The sequence below is a fragment of the Heterodontus francisci genome, chromosome 28 (genome assembly GCF_036365525.1).
Source record: "Heterodontus francisci isolate sHetFra1 chromosome 28, sHetFra1.hap1, whole genome shotgun sequence".
NCBI lineage: Eukaryota > Metazoa > Chordata > Chondrichthyes > Heterodontiformes > Heterodontidae > Heterodontus > Heterodontus francisci.
In genome coordinates, this window is record NC_090398.1 from 3842975 (window position 1) to 3870466 (window position 27492).

Below are 27492 nucleotides of genomic sequence, written 5' to 3' on the forward strand. Positions count from 1 at the left end.
GGAGTATGGACTTCTTCAGTGAGTGGGCAAGAAAGTGGCTTATCGAATATACTGTGGAGAAAAGTCAGGTATTCACATTAGCTGAAGGAAAATGCCATTGACATTGAAATGATTGCGTTTTATCGGCCACATTATTTACTGAAGCATCAAAGCTACTGATGTAATGTGTTTGTTCAGGGAAGTGTAACTAATAGCAATAATCAGAGGTATAACAGTGTTAGTGGAGACGTATCCCCTGTATAAATAAGAACCCATTGGAATGGATCAGCTCATAGTGCTGAGCTGTGGGTTCCAGACTAACAGAAATTGGAGATCCAGCAATCCTTCAGATCGCATCGCATCGATTTATTATCCTGTACTTGCGGCAATTGGAGTTCCTGGTAAGACTGTATATCAGCTGATAATGGTGTAAATCAATGTTAACTGTGCTGCTGTACTCGGTATTATTTCTCACTGTGTGTTTTACACAGCCACCTGATCTTTACCACCAATTTACTGTTGGTATCTCTTCATTGTCTACTCTTTCAGTCTTGCAGGTGCTGTATTATCTTTAATGGCATTGGTTTTAGTAACCCTGGCATAGTTACTGGATTATTCTGTTTATTTTCTGTCGTTAAATCAGATGTCTCGGTTAGGATCAAGAATAAGAGCATCAGGAGATTTTCACAGTTTCATGATGTTCAACTAACCGGTCCTGGAATGTTTTAATGACTTCTTTGTTTCTCTGTTTGATAACAATGTTGGTCCCACGGCATCAATGCGACAAGGAGGCAGCACAATGTTCTCCCAACACAATAACATGGTTCAGTTTAACTGGGATTTCAATGTATTTTTTGGTTGTCACAGTTATAAAATATTATTTCATACTGAGTGTGTCTGGCCATCATTTTCCAATCCTCTCTGGTTACAGGCGTGGTTCCAAAGGACTGGAGGACTGCTCATGTTGTAGTGTTGATTAACAAGGGAGAAAGTAATAGACTGAGTAATTACAGGCCACCCAGCCTAATCACAATGGAGGGAAAATTATTGGGTACAAACAACAAAGAACAAAGAACAGTACAGCACAGGAACAGGCCATTCGGCCCTTCCAGCCTGCGCCGATCTTGATGCCTGTCGAAACTAACACCTTCTGCACGTCCGCGGCCCATATCCCTCTATTCCCTTCCTGTTCATATATTTGTCAAAATGTCTCTTAAACGTCGCTATTGTATCTGCTTCCACCACCTCCCCTGGCAGCAAGTTCAAGGCACTCACCACCCTCTGTGTAAAAAACTTGCCTCGCACATCCCCTCTAAACTTTGCCCTGTGAACCATAAACCTATGTCCCCGAGTAACTAACTCTTCCACCCTGGGAAAAAGCTTCTGACTATCCACTCTCTCCATGCTGCTCATAACTTTGGATACCTCTATCATGTCGCCCCTCCACCTCCGTCGTTCCAGTGTAAACAATCCGAGTTTTTACAACCTCTCCTCATAGCTAATGCCCTCCAGACCAGGCAACATCCTGGTAAACCTCCTCTGTACCCTCTCCAAAGCCTCCACATCCTTCTGGTAGTGTGGCGACCAGAATTGCATGCAATATTCTAAGTGTGACCGAACTAAGGTTCTGTACAGCTGCAACATGACTTGCCAATCTTTATACTCTATGCCCCGACCGATGAAGGCAAGCATGCCATATGCCTTCTTGACTACCTTATCCACCTGCGTTGCGACTTTCACTGACCTGTGGACCTGTATGCCCAGATTTCTCTGACTGTCAATACTCCTAAGGGTTCTGCCTTTTACTGCATACCTCCCACTTGCATTAGACCTTCCAAAATGCATTACCTCACATTTGTCCGGATTAAACTCCATTTGCCATTTCACTGCCCAAGTCTCCAACCGATCTATATCCAGCTGTATCCTCTGACAATCCTCATCATGATCCGCAACTCCACCAACCTTTGTGTCATCTGTAAACTTACGAATCAGACCAGCTACATTTTCCTCCAAATCATTCATATATACTACAAACAGCAAAGCGCCCAGCACTAATCCCTGCAGAACACCACTAGTCACATCCCTCCATTCAGAAAATCACCCATCCACTGCTACCCTCTGTCTTCTGTGACTGAGCCAGTTCTGTATCCATCTTGCCAGCTCACCTCTGATACCGTGTCACTTCACCTTTTACACCAGTCTGCCATGAGGGACCTTGTCAAAGGCTTTACTAAAGTCCATATAGACAACATCCACCGCCCTTCCCTCATCAATCATCTTCGTCACTTCCTCAAAAAACTCAATGAAATTAGTAAGACACGACCGCCCCTTCACAAAACCATGCTGTCTCTCGCTATTAACTTCGTTTGTTTCCAAATGGGATGAAATCCTGTCCCGAAGAATCCTCTCTAATAGTTTCCCTACCACTGACGTAAGGCTCACCAGCCTATAATTTCCTGAATTATCCTTACCACCCTTATTAAACAAAGGAACAACATTGGCTATTCTCCAGTCCTCTGGGACCTCACCTGCAGCCAATGAGGAAGCAAAGATTTCTGTCAAGGCCCCAGCAATATCTTCCCTTGCCTCCCTCGGTATTCTGGGGTAGATCCCATCAGGCCCTGGGGACTTATCTACCTTAATGCTTTGCAAAACACCCAACACCTCCTCCTTTTTGAAAATGAGATGACTGAGACTATCTACACTCCCTTCCCTAGGCTCATCATCCACCAAGTCCTTCTCCTTGGTGAATACTGATGCGAAGTACTCATTTAGCACCTCACCCATTTCCTCTGGCTCCACGCATAGATTCCCATCTCTGTCCTTGAGTGGGCCAACCCTTTCCCTGGTTACCCTCTTGCTCTTTATATATTTATAAAAAGCCTTGGGATTTTCCTTAATACTGTTTGCCAATGACTTTTCATGATCCCTTTTAGCCCTCCTAACTCCTTGCTTAAATTCCTTCCTACTGTCTTTATATTCCTCAAGTGCTTCATCTGTTCCTAGCCTTCCAGCCCTTACAAATGCCTCCTTTTACTTTTTGACTAGGCTCACAATATGCCGTGTTATCCAAGCTTCCCGAAAGTTGCCAAACTTGTCTTTGTTCCTCACAGGAACTTGCTGGTCCTGGATTCTAATCAGCTGACGTTTGAAAGACTCCCACATGTCAGATGTTGATTTGCCCTCAAACAGCCACCCCCAATCTAAATTCTTCAGTTCCTGCCTAATATTGTTATAATTAGCCTTCCCCCAATTGAGCACCTTCACCCGAGGACTACTCTTATCCTTATCCACAAGTACCTTAAAACTTATGGAATTATGGTCACTGCTCCCGAAATGCTCCCCCACTGAAACCTCGACCACCTGTCCAGGCTCATTCCCCAATACCAGGTCCAGAATGGCCCCATCCCTAGTTGGACGATTTACATACTGTTTCAGGAAGCCCTCCTGGATGCTCCTCACAAATGCTGCCCCATCCAAGCCCCTAGCACTAAGTGAGTCCCAGTCAATATTGGGGAAGTTAAAATCACCCACCACTACAACCCTGTTACCTTTACATCGTTCCAAAATCTGTCTACATATCTGCTCCTCTACCACCCACTGGCTGTTGGGAGGCCTGTAGTAATCTCCCAACATTGTGACTGCACCTTTCCTATTCCTGAGCTCCATCCATATTGCCTCGCTGCATGACCCCTTTGACGTGCCCTTGCGCAGTACAGTTGTGATATTCTCCTGAACCAGTAATGCAACTCCCCCACCCCTTTTACATCCCCCTCTATCCCGCCTGAAGCTACTAAAGCCTGGAACATTTAGCTGCCAATCCTGCCCTTCCCTCAACCAAGTCTCTGTAATAGCAACAACATCTTATTTCCAAGTACTAATCCAAGCTCTAAGTTCATCTGCCTTACCTGTTATCCTTCTCACATTGAAACAAATGCACTTCAGACCACCAGTCCCGCTGTGCTCAGCAACATCTCCCTGCCTGCTCTTCCTCTTAGTCCTACTGACCTTATTTACTTTGTCCTCCTCAGGAACTTCACTAGATGTCTTCTGCTCTGGTTCCCACCCTCCTGCCACACTAATTTAAACCCTCCCGCATGACACTAGCAAACCTTGCAGCCAGGATATTAGTGCCCTTCCAGTTTAGATGCAACCCGTCCTTCTTGTACAGGTCCCATCTGTCCCTTAAGAGAGCCCAATGGTCCAGATGTCTGAAACCCTCCCTTGTACACCAGCTGCTCAGCCACGTGTTTCGCTGCACTATCTTCCTATTTCTAGCCTCACTGGCACGTGGCACAGGGAGTAGTCCAGAGATTACAACCCTCGAGGTCCTGTTATAAAATGTTATTTCATTCTGTGTATGTCTGACGCTGCATCAGATGTCTGGCTACTGAACGGAGTTTGCTGCTGCCTCTTTCACATCCCCTTCTCTGCTACACTGTGGAGCCCACTCTATCAGTTGGAATCAAGAGTCTTTCCATTTATCTGCAGATTATCAGCTGCAGCGCTGATGTTGGTGTTTTATTAATTAAACAACGCAACATCCTAACGGTGGACTATAGAATTCCAGAGGAATGAATTTCAATGATTGTGAGGTTTCTCTGGAAGAAGCTTTCGATTCTGTTTAATCCATGCATTGTGGATGAAGTGAAGCGTGTAGATGAACAGGTGGAGACTTGGCTGTTCTGCAAACACATGAAATTATTCACAGAGGTTTCACCATTGAACAGACTGACTCTGAGAATAGAATCATTGAACACAGATCTGGTGAACAGAATACAGGTGCAGAATGTTAGGAATAAATCGTAAGCGAAAAGTGACATTAAGTAACAGTTTTCAGGGTGAGGAGTCCAGAGAGCTAGGGAGGGTAACTTAGAAAAGGTGCAGGGAGAATGAAACAGAGGGAAAAAAGATAATCAGACGGGAAGTGAAAGAGAAAGAAGCAGAGGTATGAATAAATCACTGACATAAAGTGCTGGAATATCCAGAGTCATTAGTGAGCAAAACTGAGAGTTGAAGTTGTCAGTTGTCATATTGTGTTAATTTTACTGTTGGCCTTCATCCCTCAGTGTTTATTTCTGTCAGGTCCTCATTTTGTTTTGTAGAAAGTTCCTATTCTTTACTTACTGGCTGAATAAACAGAATAAAATCAGTTCTTCTCTGATGGTAATTCATTATTCAAATATTACACTTCAAATTCTCTGTGACTTTTGAATTCAATGAAGATCGAGTCTGATATCAGAAATATATTTAAATTGATATTTAATTGACTGTGCAAACTAAATGTATTGACTATATTGTATAACCAATGAAATGTTCTCCAGCACCAACAACAACAGGTCTTCTTGTTTGAATGTATTAATTGAGTTGTGTTACTAGGAACCTGACTCACTGCAGTTACTGCCCCTCTCTCTCTCAGCCTCTCCTCTGACTGTATTTGTATCCTCTGTCCATTGTTCCAGTTTATCCACTTTCATAAAACATCAGCTCATGTCCCCTCTCCAGCTCCAACAAGTGCTTTCCTTCTCTCCCTCCCAATCACATTCACTGGCTCCACATCCAGCTGCCTCTTCGAAATAAATCCCAGCCCTCAAACTCACCACAGCAGCTCTCAGCCTTTCCCCATTTTGTACCAGCCCTTGTCGGCTCTCTGAACCACAGAAAACGAACCAGCTACACATCCCGCTGTTCCCAAACCTTCCCGACCAACAGTCTGGAGACAATTTCCCATTTAACCCATTGAATTCCATCTCTGTAAAACCCCTTCTCATTTCCCACCGGTACTGCATCCTTCCTCAGTACTTCCAGTAGATCCAGTGCCGACTTTATTTACTTTTTGTCTCAATTTCCCAATTCATTATTAATAATTGTGTTCCAAACATTTGACTGTGGAAAAGAACTGCCCAGGTCAATGAATCAGTTTTCACTGTTCGATGCAGCAACAACGCTGGGAATTTCAGCTCAGATTCTGTCAAACTGCTGATTTGTCTCCAGGTCTGATCAGTAATGTCTCTGCTTTCTTTTCTCTTTCTTCCAGTTAACTGATGATCCTGTCCCGCAGGAAGTGCAGTCTTTTTTCAGTTTAGTTTAGTTATACAGCACTGAGAAGGCCCTTCGGTCCACCGAGTCTGTGCCGACCATCAACCACCCATTGATGCTAATCCTACACTAATTCCATATTCCTACCACATCCCCATTTGTCCCTATACTTCCCCTACCTGTACTAGGGGCAAATTATAATGGCCAATTTACCTATCAACCTGCAAGTCTTTTGCATATGGGAGTAAACCCACGCAGACACCGGGAGTACTTGCAAACTCCACACAGGCAGTACCCAGAATTGAACCCGGGTCGCTGGAGTTCTGAGGCTGCGGTGCTAACCACTGCACCACTGTGCCGTGTCTTTCCAAAGATTTCTGGTGGTAAAGGCAGTGGCTGATCTCCTGATCGTTATCTCTGGTTCCATGTTGTTGTGGATTGCTTGAATGTACTGAACAGATTCATTCCTGAGAATTACTCCAATGTGTTCTCTCGTTGCCGTTCTGTTTTCTGCAGCCACATCTGGCTGACTGGCTCACAGTCTGTTTCACCTTTGATCGAATTTTGGCCATTTGCTGTGAGAAGCTGAAAACAAAATATTGCACCAAGAAAACGGAGGCTGTGCTTGCAGGAACAGTGAGTGTGCTGGCCTCTGTAGAGTCCTTCCCAATTTACTTTGTATTTAAACCAAGGTACATTATTGATCATATTCCCACCGATTGTGTTTATAAACTGAGCTTCTATACTTCCCCCACATGGGCCGCATTTGAATTGCTTGACCTCATTTTAATCCCTTGTGTCCTGGTCTTTCTGATTTTTCTGCTCAATAATTTGAAGGTCAGATGTATTTTATTCGCCAGCATAGGCCCCAGGTGATTCCGGGGCAACAGCAACGGAGACAATCCCAAGAATCCAGAGATGGAGAATTGGAGAAAATCAATTGTTTTACTCTTCAGTATTTCCTGCAGTGTCGCACTGTTATGGTTGACCCAGGTTGTGTATGTCATTTGTTAGTGAATTGCAGATATTCGAGATAATTTCTCTGACACTGACCCTCATGATAACGAAAATTGCATATCAATAATGTTGCAGTTTCTCAGTTGCTGAACCAACGCACGTACTTACACTGTGACCCAGACGAAATTCAGACAGGAGCAGAAGTACGCAGTGAAATATCCTCCCAATCTCATTGTTAAATTAGTGAAATCATAGAAAGATCTGAAGGGTTACAAACACTGAAACCAAATCCCATTTCAGATTTCCTTCTCCAAACTCCCCACAGGAAAGAAAGTACATTTTATATTCGCATCATAAAGCCCTGAAATGATTTCAAATCTGATTCTGAGATCATATTTTATTGATAATCTGACTGATTGAGGTGGGATTGGGTCTGCAGCTGATTCATGAATTATTTTGAAAAATGCTTCACTGAAAAAGCTGAATTCAACTGAACCAACTCTGGACCCACAGCAAAATGGACAAAGCTGCAAATCACAATGATTGTGAGATGGTGAGTGGGGCAGAAAGTGCAGTTGGGCAGAGACACCAGCAGATGGAGATGGTGAGTGGGGTAGTAACTGCAGTCAGTCAGGGACACCAGCAGGTGGAGATGGTGAGAGTGTCTGAAACGTCAGTGTGACAGGATCACCAGTAGATGGAGATGGTGAGAGGGGGCAGTGTCTGCAGTGAGACAGGGAAACCAGCAGATGGAGATGGTCAGTGGGGAGGGGGGCGGAGGGGGGCAGTATCTGCAGTGAGATCGGGACACCAGCAGATGAAGTTTGTGAGACGGGGCAGTAACTGCAGTGAGGCAGGGACACCAGCAGATGGAGATGTTGAGAGGTGCAGTAACTGTGGTGAAACAAGGACTCCAGCAGATGGAGTTGATGAGAGTGGGCATTAACTGCAGTGAGATAGGGGAGAGGAAGAAAGCGCTACAGAGAGAGACAGGGTGACACAGAAAGTGAGAGATAGAGGGACGTATAGACTGAGGAGGAGAGAAGGTCTAACATGTAGTCAGAGCTTCACTCCATCTAACACCTGCTATACCTGCACTGGGAATTTTCGGGACAGGTTTCGACAGAGCTTTGCTCTGTATTTATTTTGTACCGCATCTGCCCTGTGCATCTTTGGCGGAACATAGTAGAGGCAACTTTACTCTATACCAAAACTTGTGCTTTACCTGTCCTGGGAATTTTGAAGCGACAGTGTAAATGTAGAGGTCTGGGACCAACTGCCTCCTGAGGAGGTCATAATGGTGCCTCATAACTGACTAGTTAGCAAAGGAATGCTCATAGGATGAACGGGACAATCACAGAGTGGATACGACATTCACTAATGTGCAGTACACACGGGAATAGTGTTGAATGGTTTCAGAATGGAGAGCTGTATCTATACCTGGCATAATCTTGTAAACGTCTATTAATCAACCCTCAATCCCCTTTGTTCTGAAGAGAATACACTCAGCTTTGCCACCCTAACCTTGTAGCTAAAATCCCTCATCCTTGGAACCATTCTGGTAAATCACCTCGGCAATCTCTCAAGGACCCTCAACTCCTTTCTAAAGTGTGTCGACCAGAACTGGAGACAATACTCCAGCTGGTGCCTAACAAGAGCTTTATAAAGGTCCAACATAACCTAAATGCTTTTGTAATCACTGTATACAGAGTACTCTGTGGTGCAGTGGTATTCCCAGGGGTTTGGATTAGGACCACGGATCTTTTTGATATATGTTAATGACCTGGACTTGGGTTTGCGGGCCATAACTTCAATATTGTGCCATCTGCAATGTAATAAACAGGATAGGGAAGAGTTGCAGACATCCGGGGGATAGAGGCAGTCTGGTGAAATGGGCATGGCAGGAAACTTCAATGCTGAGAAATGTGAAATGATGCATTTTTGAAGGAAGGCTGAGCAGAAGTGAAATAACCTAAATGGTACAATGTTAAAATGGCTGCAGGGACAGAGAGTCCTGGGATTTCATTTCTGTGTTACTTTTTCTATCTTAAAGATTCAATTTCGGGCTTGGAATTTCTCAGTTGAATCCAGTGTTTGCAAACGTGTTGGGAAATGTGTCATAAGTTTGCTCCATTCAGACATTCCTGCATTGTGGAAGTGTCAGCTATCTTTGCAGAGCCAAGAAATAGGGGTGTTTTCATGGACTTGCACGTTTTGGTTGATGGGGTAAGGTGAGAATCTGATTTGTATCCCTTGCAAATGCACAGAACGTAAGTTATTTAGACTGCACCACATGAAGGGAGCAACATACAGATCCAGAGACAGTCAGACAATAGTAGTAGGAAAGTCAATCTCTTTTTAAGGGTTTTAATTTGAAGGCCTGAGCTGATGACTGGAAAAGGCGGAGTTCAAATCCCAGTGGACTGCTGTGAATTTGAATTCTGTTTCTTTCTTTTGTGAAGCAGCGCCTCGCAGTGGCTATAAAGGCCAATGCTAGAGTGACAGACTCTTCCACATGCGCTGCGGATAAAATTGGTTGCTGGGGATGTTGCACAGTGGCTCACTCCTTGCACTTCTGTCTTGTATCCTGTCAACTGCTAAGTCTCTTCGACTCACCACTCCTTAGCCCCGCCTTTATGGCTGTCCGCGAGCTCTGACAATCACTGGCCACTGAATCCCATGACATGTGGTCAATGTCAGAGGACTTCATGTCACATTTGCAGACGTCTTTAATGCGGAGACATGGACGGCCGGTGGGTCTGACACCAGTGACGAGCTCGCTGTACAATGTGTCCTTGGGGATGCTGCCATCTTCCATGCATTTCGGTGATAGTGGTCACAACTCCCTGACCTTTACTATAGTCATGGAGAGGGACAGGAGCAGACGGGATGAGAAAATATTTAATTGGGGGAGGGGGAATTACAATGCTATTAGGCAGGAACTGGGGAGCATAAATTGGGAACAGATGTTCTCAGGGAAATGCACGACAGAAATGTGGAGATTGTTTCGGGAGCACTTGCTGCGACTGCTAGATAGGTTTCTCCCAATGAGACAAGGAAGGGATGGTAGGGTGAAGGAACCTTGGATGACAAGAGATGCGGATCAGCTAGTCAAGAGGAAGAAGGAAGCTTACTTAAGGTTGAGGAAGCAAGGATCAGACAAGGCTCTAGAGAGTTACAAGGTAGAACATAGAACATAGAACATAGAAAAATACAGCACAGAACAGGCCCTTCGGCCCACGATGTTGTGCCGATCCTTTGTCCTCTGTCAAGGACAATTTAATCTATACCCCATCATTCTCCTTTATCCATATACCTATCTAAAAGCCGTTTGAAAGTCCCTAAAGTTTCTGACTCAACAACTTCCCCAGGCAAGGCATTCCATGCCCCGACCACTCTCTGGGTAAAGAACCTTCCCCTGACATCCCCCTTATATCTCCCACCCTTCACTTTAAATTTATGACCCCTTGTAACGCTTTGCTCCACCCGGGGAAAAAGTTTCTGACTGTCTACCCTATCTATTCCCCTGATCATCTTATAAACCTCTATCATGTCACCCCTCATCCTTCTCCGTTCTATTGAGAAGAGGCCTAGAATGTTCAGCCTTTCCTCGTAAGACTTATTCTCCATTCCAGGCAACATCCTGGTAAATCTCCTCTGCACCCTCTCCAAGGCTTCCACATCCTTCCTAAAATGAGGCGACCAGAACTGCACACAGTACTCCAAATGAGGCCTTACCAAGGTCCTGTACAGCTGCATCATCACCTCACGGCTCTTAAATTCAATCCCTCTGCTAATGAACGCTAACACCCCATATGCCTTCTTCACAGCCCTATCCACTTGAGTTGCAACTTTCAACGATCTATGCACATAGACCCCAAGGTCTCTCTGCTCCTCCACATGCCCAAGAACCCTACCGTTAACCCAGTATTTTGCATTCGTGTTTGTCCTTCCAAAATGGACGACCTCACACTTTTCAGGGTTAAACTCCATCTGCCACTTTTCAGCCCAGCACTGCAACCTATCCAAGTCCCTTTGCAGACGACAATAGCCCTCCTCGGTATCCACAACTCCACCAACCTTTGTATCATCTGCAAATTTACTGACCCACCCTTCGACTTCCTCATCCAAGTCGTTAATAAAAATCACAAACAGGAGAGGACCCAGAACTGATCCCTGTGGCACGCCACTGGTAACTGGGCTCCAGGCTGAGTATTTACCATCTAAGACCACTCTCTGCCTTCTATCAGTTAGCCAATTCTTAATCCAACTGGCCACATTCCCCACTATCCCATGCCTCCTGACTTTCTCCATAAGTCTACCATGGGGGACCTTATCAAATGCCTTACTAAAATCCATGTACACCACATCCACTGGTTTACCCTCATCCACTTGCTTGGTCACCTGCTCAAAGAATTCAATCAGGCTTGTGAGGCAAGACCTACCCCTCACAAAACCGTGCTGACTGTCCCGAATCAAGCAGTGTCTTTCCAGATGCTCAGAAATCCTATCCCTCAGCACCTTTTCCATCAACTTGCCTACCACCGAAGTAAGACTAACTGGCCTGTAATTCCCAGGGTTGTTCCTATTCCCTTTCTTGAACAGGGGCACAACATTTGCCACCCTCCAATCACCTGGTACCACCCCCGTCAACAGAGAAGATGAAAAGATCATTGCCAGCGGCTCTGCAATTTCATCCCTTGCTTCCCATAACATCCTTGGATATACCCCGTCAGGCCCGGGAGACTTGTCTATCTTCAAGTTATTCAAAAACCCCAACACATCTTCCCTCCTAACGAGCACTTCCTCGAGCTTACCAGTCTGTTTCACACCGTCCTCTTCAGTAATACACCCCTTCTCATTCGTAAATACCGAAGAGAAGTACTCATTCAAAACCTCACTTATCTCTTCCGGCTCAACACACAGTCTCCCGCTATTGTCCTTGACCGGACCTACGGTCCCCCTAGTCATCCTCATATTTCTGACATACGCGTAAAAGGCCTTGGGGTTTTCTTTTATCCTACCCGCCAAGCATTTTTCATGCCCTCTCTTAGCTCTCCTAATCCCTTTCTTCAGATCCTTCCTGGCCATCTTGTATCCCTCCAGAGCTATGCCTGTGCCCTTTTTCCTCAACCTTATATACGCATCCTTCTTCTTCCTAACAAGACTCTCAACCTCTCTTGTCAACCACGGTTCCCTCACATGACCATCCCTTCCCTGTCTGACAGGGACATGCTTATCAATGGCCCCTACTATCTGCTCCTTGAAAAAGTTCCACATTTCGACCGTGCCCTTCCCTGCCAGCATATGCTCCCAACTTATGCTCCTCAGTTCCTGCCTGACAGCATCATATCTACCCTTCCCCCAATTGTAAACCTTGCCCTGTTGCACATACCTATCCCTCTCCATTACCACAGTGAATGCTACAGAATTGTGATCACTATCTCCAAAGTGCTCGCCCACCAACAGCTCTATCACTTGCCCTGGTTCATTACCTAGTACCAAATCCAATATTGCCTCCCCTCTGGTCGGGCAGTCTACATACTGAGTCAGAAAAGCTTCCTGGACATACTGCACAAACACTACCCCATCCAACCTATTCGATCTAAAGAGTTGCCAATCAATATTTGGGAAGTTGAAATCCCCCATAATTACTACCCTGTGACTTCTGCTCCTTTCCAAAATCTGTTTCCCAATCTGCTCTTCCACCTCCCTGCTGCTATTGGGGGGCCGATAGAAAACTCCCATCAAGGTGACTGCTCCTTTCCTGTTCCTGACCTCAACCCACAGTGCCTCAGTCGGCAGATCCTCCTCGAAAATTCTTTCAGCAGTTGTTACACTATTTCTAACTAACAATGCCACCCCCCACCTCTTTTACCACCATTCCTAATCTTATGAAAACATCTATAACCAGGTACCTCCAAGAACCATTCCTCCCCCTCACCTATCCACGTTTCAGTGATGGCCACAACATCGTAGTCCCAAGTGCCCATCCACGCCTTCAATTCACTCACCTTATTCCTGATGCTTCTTGCGTTGAAGTATACGCACTTTAACCCTTCTCCGTGCCCATCTGTCCTCTGCGACAGTGCTACCTTCCCCAATACCTCACTACACTCTTTGTCTTTCTGAGTGGACCCACTGGTCCCTGGACTACAAGTCCGGTTCCCATCCCCCTCCCAAACTAGTTTAAACCCTCCCGAACAGTACTAGCAAACCTCCCTCCCAGGATATTGGTGCCCCTCTGGTTCAGATGCAGCCCGTCCTGTTTGAACAGGTCCCATCTTCCCCAGAATGCAGTCCAATTATCCAAGAACTAGGAAGGAACTGAAGAATGGACTTAGGAGAGCGAGAAGGGGACATGAAAAAGTCTTGGCGGGAAGGATTAAGGAAAATCCCAAGGCGTTCTACACTTATGTGAGGGAAAAGAGGATGGCCAGAGTGAGGGTAGGGCCAATCAGAGATAGTGGAGGGAACTTGTGCCTGGAGTTGGAGGAGGTAGCGCAGGTCCTAAATGAATACTTTGCGTCAGTATTCACTAGTGAGAGGGACCTGGTCGTTTGTGAGGACAGCGTGGAACAGGCTGATATGCTCGAACAGGTTGATGTTAAGAGGGAGGATGTGCTGGAAATTTTGAGAGACATGAGGACAGATAAGTCCCCGGGGCAAGACGAGATATAACCAAGGATATTATGGGAAGCGAGGGAAGAGATTGCCGCAACTTTGGCGATGATCTTTGCATCCTCACTGTCCACTGGAGTAGTACCAGATGATTGGAGGGTGGCAAATGTTATTCCCTTGTTCAAGAAAGGGAATAGGGATAACCCTGAAAATTATAGACCAGACTGTCTTACGTCGGTAGTGAGCAAATTATTGGAGAGGATTCTGAGAGACAGGGTTTATGATTATTTGGAAAAGCAGAGTTTAATTAGAGATAGGCAGCATGGCTTTGTGAGGGGCAGGTCATGCCTCACAAGCTTTATTGCATTCTTTGAAGATGTGACAAAACACATTGATGAAGGAAGAGCAGTGGATGTGGTGCATATGGATTTTAGCAAGGCGTTTGATAAGGTTCCCCATGGTAGACTCATTCAGAAAGTGAGGAGGCATGGGATCCAGGGAAAGTTGTCTGTCTGGATACAGAATTGGCTGGCCCATAGAAGACAAAGGGTGGTAGTAGATGGAAAGTATTCAGCCTGGAGCTCGGTGACCAGTGGTGTTCTGCAGGGATCTGTTCTGGGACCTCTGCTCTTTGTGATTTTTATAAATGACTTGGATGAGGAAGTGGAAGGCTGGGTTAGCAAGTTTGCCGATGACACGAAGGTTGCTGGAGTTGTGGATAGTGTGGAAGGCTGTTGTAGGTTGCAACGGGACATTGACAGGATGCAGAGCTGGGCTGAGAAGTGGCAGATGGAGTTCAACCTGGAAAAGTGTGAACTGATTCATTTTGGAAGGTCGAATTTGAATGCAGAATACAGGCTTAAAGACAGGATTCTTGGTAGTGTGGAGGAACAGAGGGATCTTGGGGTCCATGTCCATAGATCGCTCAAAGTTGCCACCCAAGTTGATAGGGTTGTTAAGAAGGCATATGGTGTGTTGGCTTTCATTAACAGGGGGATTGAGTTTAAGAGCTGCGAGGTTATGCTGCAGCTCGATAAAGCCCTTGTTAGACTACACTTGGAATATTGTGTTCAGTTCTGGTCGCCTCATTATAGGAAGGATGTGGAAGCTTTAGAGAGGGTGCAGAGGAGATTTACCAGGATGCTGCCTGGACTGGAGGGCATGGCTTACGAAGAAAGATTGAGGGATCTAGGGCTTTTCTCATTGGAGCGAAGAAGGATGAGAGGTGACTTGATAGAGGGGTACAAGATGATGAGAGGCATAGATAGAGTGGATAGACAGATACTTTTTCCCAGGGTGGAAAGGGTTATCACCATGGGGCATAATCTTAAGGTGATTGGAGGAAGGTTTTGGGGAGATGTCAGAGGTATGTTCTTTACAGAGAGAGTGGTGGGTGCGTGGAATGCACTGCCAGCGGTGGTAGTCGAAGCAGGTACATTTGGGACATTTAAGCGACTCTTGAATAGGTACATAGATGATAGTGGAATGAAGGGTATGTAGGTAGTTTGATCTTAGAGTAGGTTTAAAGGTTCGGCACAACATCGTGGGCTGAAGGGCCTGTACTGTGCTGTACTGTTCTATGTTCTATGTCGCTCACATGGCCAAACCATCTCAAGAGCCGCTGGCTCAGTTGGGTGCATATGCTGGGGATGTTGACCGCATCAAGGGCATAAAACTGCATCAAATAAAACTCAATCACTTACAAATAAAAACTCTCTAAATAAGTTATGTTGAGTTCTTCATCACGAATGTTATGACATCTTTCTCACATCTCTTTTCTGATGGTATCTTCTCTACTATAACTAAGAGTAATTGAAGTTTTGATCCAATTGCTTATTGTTTATTGAAAGTTAGTATTGAATCTGCTTTCAGTAACCTGTCAGAGAGTGCAGTCCAGACCATAACAACTCCTTACCTTTTTGTTTCTCCCGTCAACTAGTGTTAACAGTCTCGCCTCATGTCTCCAAACTGAGGGAAATTCTTTGAACGCAATTTATTTCTCCAGGACAGCAGCTACAGAATGGCTGGAATTTCTTGAATGGGGACAAGTGATGATCAAAAATCCCTCTGAATTCCCCAGGACAGCAGAGGAATGAAACAGTCAGGAAGCAAAGGGAAACAAGTGACACTTTATTGCAGCAGCAAAATCACTTTGTCAGAATGTGGAGGTCTTTATCGCTAAGCTGAAAAGTGGAGGATTTTTCATACAATGTGTGTTAAATTGCCGCTGTCAAGCTTTTTAACCCTTGTAACATTAAAGGGGTAAATGTTAAGAAAGTTTATTCAATTGATTACAGGCTAATACATAAATACATCAGCATCAAATAAAGTACAAACAATCATTGACAAATATAACTGCAAATACGGGTCAGAATTGTTGTGTGAAATGTCAGCAGTTGTAAAAGGTCTCTTGGCTGCATCATAAACCGTATAAGAACTGCCTCTTTATACTGAAGTCACACAGGCCTCTCAAGCAAAAACTCTTTGTCAGAATTTCAAGGTAAATACAATGAGACATTTTCAGTCATTTTTCTCACCTTTCTGTAAACTGGAGGTGAATAGTGAAAGACATTTAATGCAATTTGTGTTCAATGACGATTACCCAAACCTGTCTCCCTGCAGTTACTGCCCCCCTTCTCACAATCATCATCTGCTGGTGTTGCTGTCTCACTGCAGTTTCTATCCCCGCTCCACATCGCCATCTTCTGGCGGACCTGTCTCAATGCAGTTTCTGCCACCTCTCACCATCTCCATCTGTTGGTGTTCCTATCTCAATGCAGTTTCTGCCGCCTCTCACGATCTCCATCTTCGGATATCCCTGCCTCACTGCAGTTACTGCCCCCCTCTGACCTTCTCCATCTGCTGGTGTCCCTTTCTCACTGCAGGCACTGACCCTCTCATCATCTCCATCTGCTGTTGTCCCTGAATCACTGCAGTTACTGCCCCTCTCTCTCTTTGCTTCTGCTGGTGTCCCCGTCCGATTACAGTTTCTGGCGATCTCACCATCTCCATCTTTTGGTGTCTCTGTCTTAATGCAGTTTCTGCCCCTTAAGCAATCGTCATCTGATGGCGTACCTGTATTTCTGCAGTTTCTGCCCCTCTCACCATCTCCATCTGCCTGTGCCCCTGGCTCACTGAACTTACTGTCCCCCCCGTGCCCCCACACCCAACCCCCAGTCCCCATCTCACAATCACTGTGATTTGCAGCTTCGTTCATTTTGCTGTGGGTCCAGGGTTGGTTTAGTTGCATTCAGCAGAACGTTTCAGTGATTCATTTTTCAAAACAATTCATGAATCAGCTGCAGAGGAAATCCCACCTCAATCGGTCAGATTATCAAAAAAATATAATCTCAGAATCAGATTTAAAATATTTTCAGGGCTCTATGCCGCGAATATGAAATGTACTTTCTGTCCTGTGGGGAGTTTAGAGAAGGAAATATGAAATGGGGTTTAGTTTCAGAGTTTGAAACCCTTCAGCTCTTTCTATGATTTCACTAATTTAACAATGAGATTGAAAGGATATTTCACCGCGTTCTTCAGCTGCTGTCTGAATTTAGTCTGGGTTACAACGTAAATACATGTGTTGGTGCAGCAACTGAGATTCTGCAGCATTGCTGATATGTAACTTGTGATATCGTGAGGGTCAGAGTAGGAGTAATTATCCCGAATATCTGCAATTCGCTTATAAATGACATACACAATCCGGGTCAGCCATAACAATACGAAACTGCCGGAAATACTGAAGAGGAAAACAATTGATTTTCTACGATTCTCCATCTCTGGGTCCTTGTGATTCTCTCCATTGCTGTGGCCCCGGAATCCCCTGCGGGCTTCACTGGCGAATAAAATACGTCTGACCGTCAGAATATTGAGCAGAAAAATCAGAAATACCGGGACACAAGGAATTAAAATGTGGTCAATCAATTCAAATGCCCCCCATGTGGGGGTAGTGACAAAGCTCGGTTTATAAGCACAACCAATGGCAACATTATCAATAATGTACCTTGGTTTAAATGCAAAGTACCAGGGGACAGACACTAAACAGCCCAGTACACTCACTGTTCCTGCAACCACAGCCGCCGTTTTCTTGGTGCAATATTTTGTTTTTAGCTTCTCACAGCAAATAGCCAAAAAACGATCAAAGGTGAAAGAGACTGTGAGCCAGACAGAAATAAATGTGGTTGCAGAAAACAGAACGGCAAGGAGACGACACATGGGAGTAATGTTCAGAAATGAATCTGGGAAATACATTAAAACAATCCACAACAATATGGGACCAGTGATAACGACCAGGAGATCAGACACTGCCATTCCCACCAGGTAGACAGTGATACATTTGGAGAGACCGCACTTTCCTCGGGACAGGATCACAATCGCCACCAAGTTAACTGGAAGAAAGAGAAAAGGAAGCAGAGAAATTATTGATCAGACCTGGAGACAAAGCAGCAGTTTGACAGGATCTGGGCTGAAATTTCCAGCTTTGTTGCTGCATCGAACAGTGAAAACTGATTCATTGACCTGGGCAGTGCTTTGTCACAGTGAAATGTTTGAAACACAATTATTAATAATGAATTGGAAAATTGATACAGAAAGTGAATAAAGTCGGCACTGGATCTACTGGAAATACTGAGTGAGGATGCAGTACCGGTGGAGAAATGAGAAGGGGTTTTACAGAGATGGAATCAAATGGGTAAAGTGGGAATTTATCGCCATACTGTTGGTCAGGAAGGTTTGGGAACAGCGGGATGTGCAGCTGGTTCGTTTTCTGTGGGCTCAGGGAGCTAGCAGGGGCTGCGACAAAATGGAGAAAGGCTGAGAGCTGCTGCGGTGAGTTTGAGGGCAGGGATTTATTTGGAATAGGAAGCTGGAGGTGGAGCCAGTGAGTGAGATGGGGAGGGAGATAAGGAAACGGACATGTTAGAGCTGGAGAGGAGACAGGAGCAGATGGTTTGGGAAAGTGGATAAACTGAAACAATGGGAAGAGATTTCAAATACAGTGAGAGGGGAAGCTGAGATTCACAGGGAGTGAATGTAACAAAGTGTTAGTGCAAAACTTATTTATATCTCCCAGTAACACAACTCAATTAATACATTCAAACAATAATACCTGTGGTTATTGGTGTGGAGAACAGTTCATTGTTTCTACAATATAGTCGATATATTTAGTTTGCACAGTTAATTAAATATCAATTTAAATATATTTCAGATATCCTCCTCGCTCTTTATTAAATTCACCAGCCACCGAGATTTTGACGTGCCATATTTAAATAATGAATTACCATCAGTGAATAACTGATTCTATTATGCTTATTCATTCACTAAGTAAGGAATAGGAACTTTCTACAAAACAAAATGAGGACCTGACAGAAATAAACACTGAGTGACCAAGTCCAGCAGTAAAACTACCACAATCTGACAACTGACAACTTCAACTCTCAGTTTCTCTCGCTAATTACTTTGGATATTCCCGCACTTTATGTGAGTGATTTATTCACACCTCTGCTTCTTTCTCTTTCACTTTCCCTCTGGTTATCTTTCTCCCTCTGTCTCATTCACCCTGCTCCTTTTCTATGTTGCCCTCCCTAGCTCTCTGGACTCCTCACAACCTGAAAACTGTTACTTAATGCTAGTTTTCACATGCGATTTGTTCCCCACATTCTGTGCCTGTGTGCAGCTCACCAGATCAGTGTTAAATGATTCTATTCTCAGAGTCAGTCTGTTCAATGGCGAAAATTCTGTGAATAATTTCATGTGTTTGCAGAACACCCAAGTCTCCACCTGTTCATCTACACTCTTCACTTCATCCACAGTGCATGGAATAAACAGGATCGAAAGCTTCTTCCAGACAAACCTCACAATGATTGAAATTGCTTCTCCTGGAATTATAAAGTACACCGTTAGAATGTGGGGTTTTTAAATTAATAAAACACCAACATCAGCGCTGCAGCTGATAATCTGCAGATAAATGGAAAGGCGCTTGATTCCAACTGATAGAGTATTGATAAATCATAGAACATCACATCAATATTTTCGGTTTTACAATGTAGTTCAGTGACAGTGAAGGCTGCACAGCGAAGCAGAGAAGGAGACGTGAAAGAGGCAGCGGCAAACTCAGTTCAGTAGCCAGACATCTAAAGCAGCGTCAGACATACACAGAATGAAATAATATTTTTGTACCAATGATAACCAATAAGTACTTTTAAATCGCAATTAAACTGAGCCATGTTATCGGGGAGGGAGAACAGTGTGCTGCCCCCTTGTTGCATAGATAGTGTGGGAGGTCTCGTTATCAATCAGCGAAATAAAAATCATTAAAATATTCCAGGATCAGTTAGTTGCACATCATGAAACAGTGAAAATCTCCTGATGCTCTTATTCTTGATCCTAACCAAGACATCTGATTCAACTGCATTAAATAAACAGAATAATCCAGTAACTATGCCAGGGTTACTAAAACCGATACCATTAAAGATAATGCAACTCCTCCAAGACTGAAAGATTAGACAATGAGGAGATTCCATCAGTACATTTCTGGTAAAGAACAGGTGGCTGTGTAAAACACACAGTGAGAAATAATACCGAGTGCAGCAGCACATTTAACATCGAGTTACACCATTATCAACTGATATACAGTCTTACCAGGAACTCCAATTGCCGCAAGTACAGGATAATAAATGGACAATATCTGATACAATAATGGATATCCCATTTCTGTGAGAGGCAGAGACTTCTATGAGCCTGTACTCACAGCTCCAGCAGTCACTCTGAGCTGATCTATTCCAATGGCTGCTGATTTATACAGGGGATAAGTCTCCACTGACACGATTATACCCCTGATCATTGCTATTTGTTACACTCACCTGAACAAACACGTTGCATTCGCAGCTTTGATTGTTAAGTAAATAATGTGGTCGATAAATCACAATCATTTCAATGTCAATGACATTTTCTTTCAGCCAATGTGAATACCTGACTTTTCTCCACAGTATATTCAATCAGCCACTTTCTTGCCCACTTACTGAAGAAGTCCATACTCCGTACTCCATACCCTCTCTGTGTCCTCCTCACAGCTTACTGTCTCACCTCAATTTGTGTCATCATCTAACTGGATACATTCCACTCCATCCCTTCATCCTTCAATCAAACAGCCCCATGAGTAGCGACCTTGTCTTCATACGTTTAAGACAAACAATCTATTCCAGTTATTGCTGCACTGGATCCAGCCTCTGCTCATAAAACACGAGACCCTGCCTCCATTATTACTGCACGAGACAAGGTCTCGGTTTGTTACACTCGGCCAGGTCTCTGGTTCTGCTGTGTTACACACGGTCTCAGTTTGTACTGCACAAGACCAGTTCCTTGTTTATAATGCAATAAGCCCTGTCTTTACCCTGTGTCTCACCCCAGGTTTCCCCTTCCCTGGGAGTATTTATCATTACAGTGCAGAGGGAAATTTATTCTGTGTCTAACCCCACACTGTTCTTGGCTTGACAGTGTTTACTGGGACATTGTTGGTGGAGGTTTACTTTGTATTCCTGGAAGGTTAAGGGGTGATTTGATTAATGTTTTCACGATAATAAGGGAAAATGATAAGCTATGCAGAGAGTAACTATTCCCGCTGGCTGTGGAGTCAGGAACTTTGGGGCAAAGTCTAAAACTTTAAACTTGGTCTAAAACCTTTCAGGAGTGAAACCAAGAAAGACTTCAACATACCAGGTGTGGTATTAGTTTGGAACTCTCTGACATAAATGGCTATTGATGCTGAGCCACAGGTTTCATTTACTTTACATATAATGTGGTTGAAAAAATATTATGGAAAGAAAAACTGATGCACTTTACAAGCAGGGGAAAAGGGAGGCACGGTGTAAGGATAGCTTGACAGAACCTTAGTAATAATCCCTACGTTCTGTCCAGTTCATTATTAGGGCTTTCGTGTGAGTGTTTTAGGGATGAGTTTTGGATCTGTGTTTGATATTTTCAAACTGAAGTGACTCCCAGCAAGGGCAAGAGTTACAGGTTCGAAATTAACCACGAAATCACTGACAGCATGGTTGTCCAAGGAGAGAGGGAAGGAGAGAGAGAGATGAAAAGAGTGAGAAGGAGAGATAGTGTGAGAGAGACACAGATAAAGTCATGGACAGAGGTGCAGAGAGAGCGAGAGAGGAAGGCCAGACGACAGAGAAAGAGAGAAATACATAGCGAGAGGGGAGAAATCGAGAGTGAGAGGGGGAAGGACAGAGAGTAAACAAACAGGAAACATACATGGGAACACGACCACTTGCAAGTTTCCCTTCAAGTCGCACACCACTCTGACTAGCAATGAGATCACTGCTCCCTCACTGTCACTGAATCAAAATCCTGGGACTGTCTTGTAACAGCACTGTGGGTGTTCTGAAACCACATGAACTGCAGTATTTTAAGAAGGAGGTTTACCATCACCTTTTCAAGAGTGATTAGGATTAGGTAATTGGCCTAGCACATCCAACAAATGAATAAAGAAAATAAAAAATTGACACTGTGACACTTAAGGAGATATTAGACGAGACGACCAAAAACTTGGTCTAAGAGGTTGGTCTGAGGGAGCGTCTTCAAAGAGGAAAGAGAGGTAGTGAGTCGGAGAGGTTTAGGAAAGAGATTCCAGAGTTAGGGCCTTGGCAGCTTGAAGGCACGGCCACCGATAGTGGAACGATTAAAATTGGGGATGTTCAAGAGGCCAGAATTAGAGGATCGCAGATATTGGAGGATTGTGCAGCTGGAGGAGATTGCAGAGATAGGGATAGGGAGGGGGGTCACTTGTGGAAGACCATTCCAAGCTTCTACGACCATTTGTGTGCAGAAATGTTTCTTAACTTCACTCTTGAAAGTGTTATGGACTAATGATCGAATTTTAGAATGTGTCCCACGTCGAAGACTCCCTCAGCCAGTCAGAAGAGTTTCTCTCGATCTCCTCCTTAGTTCCATTATTATCTTGTGAACTTTGATCAAGTCACCCTTAATCATCTAAATTCCAGGGATAAAGGGTAAAGCTTCGTCTACACTGTCCTAGCAAATGCTGCCAAGTCGAGTGCAGCCCCCAGTCAGCTACAGAGTAAATCTCCGTCTTCTCCATTCGATCAAATGCTCGCAGGGCAGGTACAGTGTGGGTTTAGATACAGAGTAAAGCTGCCTCTATATATGCCTCTCAATCACCTCCTCCATCCAGCTGGAGAGAGTAACAGTGATAAAGAAAGGATAGAGATGGAGAGAGGATAACAAAGAGAGGGAAGGGTAGCATCATGAAGAAATAACCAACGAGAAAGAGGAAGAGACTGGGATGGAGAGTGCTGGTCAGTGTTACTGCAAAGCTGCGTGCAGCAACCTGGAAGGTACCACACAGGTCCTGTTCTGTGATACAGTACACGTGTCTGCAAAGATTCTTCAAAAATTTCAAGGGACTTCTCACGGAAACAAAACAGGGCAGTACAGCTAAAGTTTCACCGGAACCTTGGTGCGAGCTGCGGATACGGGTCTCTTACCATCCTGAATAATGATATGCACCCTCTGCAGTTGGGGTGTCACCAAAAGCAGCCAAACAGATGTATGTGGAGTTTTACAACGGTTCTGAAAAGGGAGAGAGAAACAAGCCCAGACACATACACTCACAGAGGCACACACACAGAAAAGCACGCACACACACACACACACATACACACAGAAACAGTTACACACAGAAACACATTCACACAAACACACACACACACAAACACACTCACAGAAACACACTCGCAAAAACACGCACACACAGAAACAGAGTGACTCCGGGACAGAGACAGACAGAAGAATATTTCAATTTCCAAAAAGGCATTCGATGAGGTCAGTCTTAGATTTAAAAATGAACGATTGCTTTATCATCAAAGGACCAATATTACCTTTATGTGTTTCAAAGTGTTGCCTAAATTCATTCCTAAAAGGACTGCCTCTAATTTTTAGAATGTGCACCCTAGTCTCAGACTCCGTGACTTGCCGAAATAGTTTCCCCCCCCCAATCTACCCCATCAGTTCTGCTTAATATCTAAACAACTTTGACCAAATCATCCCTGATCCTACAGAATTCCAGGGAATACATCCCTAGTTTGTGCAACATTGCCCTGTAATTGAACCCTTGGAGACCGGTAAACATTCTGGTAAATCTACGCTGCACGCAATTTGACATGCACCAACAAGACTCTTTGAAACTTGTGGGGGAGAAATTGGTGGGCGATGAAATTGGCGGAAAGAGAAAGTCAGAAAGAGCCAAAGAAACAGACAGAAAGCAGTGATAGAGACAGGCAAAGTCAAAGAGGGATTGAAACTCAGGTACAGTGGCGTCAGTCTGCTCTCACCGGGGTCAGTGATCCAGACACAATGGGGTCAGTCTGCTCTCCCAGGGGTCAGTGATACAGACACAGTGGGGTCAGTCTGCTCTCCCAGTGATCAGTGATACAGACACAGTGGGAGCAGTCTGCTCTCCCAGGGGTCAGCGATACAGACACAGTGGATTCAGTCTGCTCTCCCCGGGGTCAGTGATACAGACACAGTGTTATCAGTCGGCTCTCCCCGGGGTCAGTGATACAGACACAGTGGATTCAATCTCCTCTCCCCAGGGTCAGTGACACGGATACAGTGAGGTCAGTCTGCTGTCCCTCATGGTCAGTGATGCAGACACAGTGAGGTCAGTCTGCTGTCCCCGGGATCAGCGATAAAGACACAGTGGGATCAGACTGCTCTCCCCGGGGTCAGTGATTCAGACACAGAGGGGTCAGTCTGATTTCTCCCGCAGTCAGTGACACAAACACAGTGGGGTCACTCTGCCCTCTCCGGGGTCAGAGAAAGAGACACAGTGAGGTCAGTCCGCTCTCCCCCGAGGTTGTTGATTCAGGCACAGTGGGCACAGTCTGCCTTCCCCCAGGGACACTGAAGCAAGCATAGTGGGGTCAGTCTGCTCTCCCTGGCGTCAGTGATACAGACACAATGGGGTCAATCTGCTTTCCCCGGGGTCTGAGATACGGACACAGTAGAGTAAGTCTGCTCTCCCCTGGCACAGTGACGAAGACAATGTGGGGTCAGTCCGCTCGACCCGGGCAGAGTGATTCAGACACAATGGCGTCAATCTGCTCTGCCCCGGGGTCATTGATACAGGCACAGTGGATCAGTCCGCTCGATCCTGGGGACATTGATGGAGACACATTGGGGTCAGTCTGCTTTCACTGGCGTCAGTGATACAGACACAATGGGATCAATCTGCTCTCCCCGGCATCTGTGATGCAGACACAGTAGGTTCAATCTATTCTCCCCAGGGTCAGTGATACAGACACGGAGTAGTTAGTCTGCTAGATCCCGTGTACAGTGATGCAGAAGCAGTGGCGTATCTGCTGTCCGCGGGTTCAGTGAGATAGCCACACTGGCGTCTGTCTGCTCTCCTCCAGGTCAGAGATACAGACACGTGGAGTCAGTCTGCTCTATCCGGGCAGAGTGATGCAGACACTGTGGCGTCACTCTTCCACCGCCCCGCCCCCCCCGCCGCCGGAGTCACAAATACAGACACAGCGGGATCAGTCTTCTCTCCCCGGCGTCTGTGATGCAGACACAGTAGGTTCAATCTATTCTCCCCAGGGTCAGTGATACCGACGTGGAGCAGTTAGTCTGCTAGATCCCAGGGTCAGCGATACAGATACAGTGGTGTCAGCCTGCTCTCTCACGGTGTCGTCTGTACAGCCACTGGTGGGTCAATCTGCCCTCCCCTGAATCAGTGATAGAGACACAGAACAGTCAGTCTGCTCTCCCCCGGGAAAAGTGACACAGACACTGTAGAGCCAGTCTGCTGTCCCCTTGGATCAGTGATACAGACACAGTGAGGGCAGACTGCTCTCCCCGGGGTCAGAGATACAGACACAGCAGTGTCAGTCTGCTCTCCCACGGTGTCATTGGTACAGGCACAGTGTTGTCAGTCTGCTCTCCCCGTGGTGAGAGATGCATACACAGTGGCATCTGTCTGCATGATCCCATGGCCAATGGTACAGACACAGTGGTTTCAGTCTTCTGTCCCTGGGGATAGTGATGCAGGCACACTGGGTGCAGTCTGCTCTCCCCCAGTGACAGAGATACAGACACAGTGGGATAAGTCTGCTGTCCCCTGGGGTCAGAAATAAGACAAAGTGGGGTCAATGTGCTCACCCCGGCGACAATGATGCAGACATGATAGGGTCAGTCTGCTCACTCCCGTGGTCAGTGATATAGACACAGTGGTGTCATTCTTCTCTCACCGGGCATAGTATTACAGACACAGTGGTGCCAGTCTGCTTTCCCCTTGTGTCAGTGATACAGACACTGTGGAGTCAGTCTGCTCTCATTAGGGTCAGTAATACAGACACGTGGGGACAGTCTGCTCTGCCCTGTGGTCAGTGTTACAGACATTGTGGGGTCAGTCTCTTGTCCACCCGGGTCAGTGAAACAGACACTGTGGTGTCAGTTCCCCGCCCCCTCCGGGTTCAGTGATAAAGACAGAGTGGGGTCAATTTTCTCTCCACTGGGGTCAGTGAAAAAGACATAGTGGGATCAGTGTGCTCTCCCCTGGGGCCAGTGATGCAGACATGGAGTAGTTTGTCTGCTAGATCCCGGGTGCCATGAGGCAAAACATTGGGGTCAGCCTGCTCTCCCACGGGGTCAGTGATACAGACACAGTGGGAACAGTATGCTCTTCCCTGTGGTCAGTGAAACAGCCACAGTGGTGTCAGTCTGCTGTCCCCTAGTAACTGACACTTCCACCCTGGGAAAAAGTTTCTGACTATCCACTCTGTCCATGCCGCTTATAACTTTGTAAATCTCTATCATGTCGCCCCTCCGTGTTTTCTGTTTGTTTCCTGCTGTCTTTTAGCCAAATCCGTCTGGAGGGAGCAGAGTGAAAAGGCTGTGGGGATTTCCGGGGAACGAGGTTTATTTTTATCACAAACTGGACCGGAGCAAGTGTGTGTTGGTGTAAATAATGATGAACAGAAGTGGAGCACAGAATCATTGAATAGTACATCACAGTAGGAGGCAATTCACAGAATCACAGAATAATAGAGTACAGAAGAGGCCCTTCGGCCCATCGAGTCTGCACCAATGCATTAAAGACACCTGACCTGTCTACCTAATCCCATTTGCCAGCACTAGGTCCATCGGCTTGAATGTTATGACGTGCCAAGTGCTCATCCAGGCAATTTTTAACGGATGTGAGGCAACCCACCACCACCACCCTCCCAGGCAGGGCATTCCAGACCATCACCACCCTCTGGATGTTTAGTTTAGTTTAGTTTAGAGATACAGCACTGAAACAGGCCCTTCGGCCCACCGAGTCTGTGCCGACCATCAACCACCCGTTTATACTAATCCTACACTAATCCCATATTCCTACCACATCCCCACCTGTCCCTATATTTCCCTACCACCTACCTATACTGGGGGCAATTTATAATGGCCAATTAACCTATCAACCTGCAAGTCTTTGGCTGTGGGAGGAAACCCACGCAGACACAGGGAGAACTTGCAAACTCCACACAGGCAGTACCCAGAATTGAACTTGGGTCGCTGGAGCTGTGAGGCTGCGGTGCCAACCACTGTGCCACTGTGGATGAAAAAAGTTCTTCCTCAAATCCCCCTTAAACCTCCCGCTGCTCACCTTAAAATTGTGTCCCCTCGTAACTAACCCTTCAACTAAGGGGAACAGCTGCTCCCTATCCACTCTGTCCATGCCCCTCATAATCTTGTACACCTCGATCAGGTCACCCCTCAGTCTTCTCTGCTACAGTAAAAACAACCCAAGCCTATCCAATCCCGCTTCATAACTTAAATGTTCCATCCCAGGCACCATCCTTGTGAATCGCCTCTGCACCCCCTCCA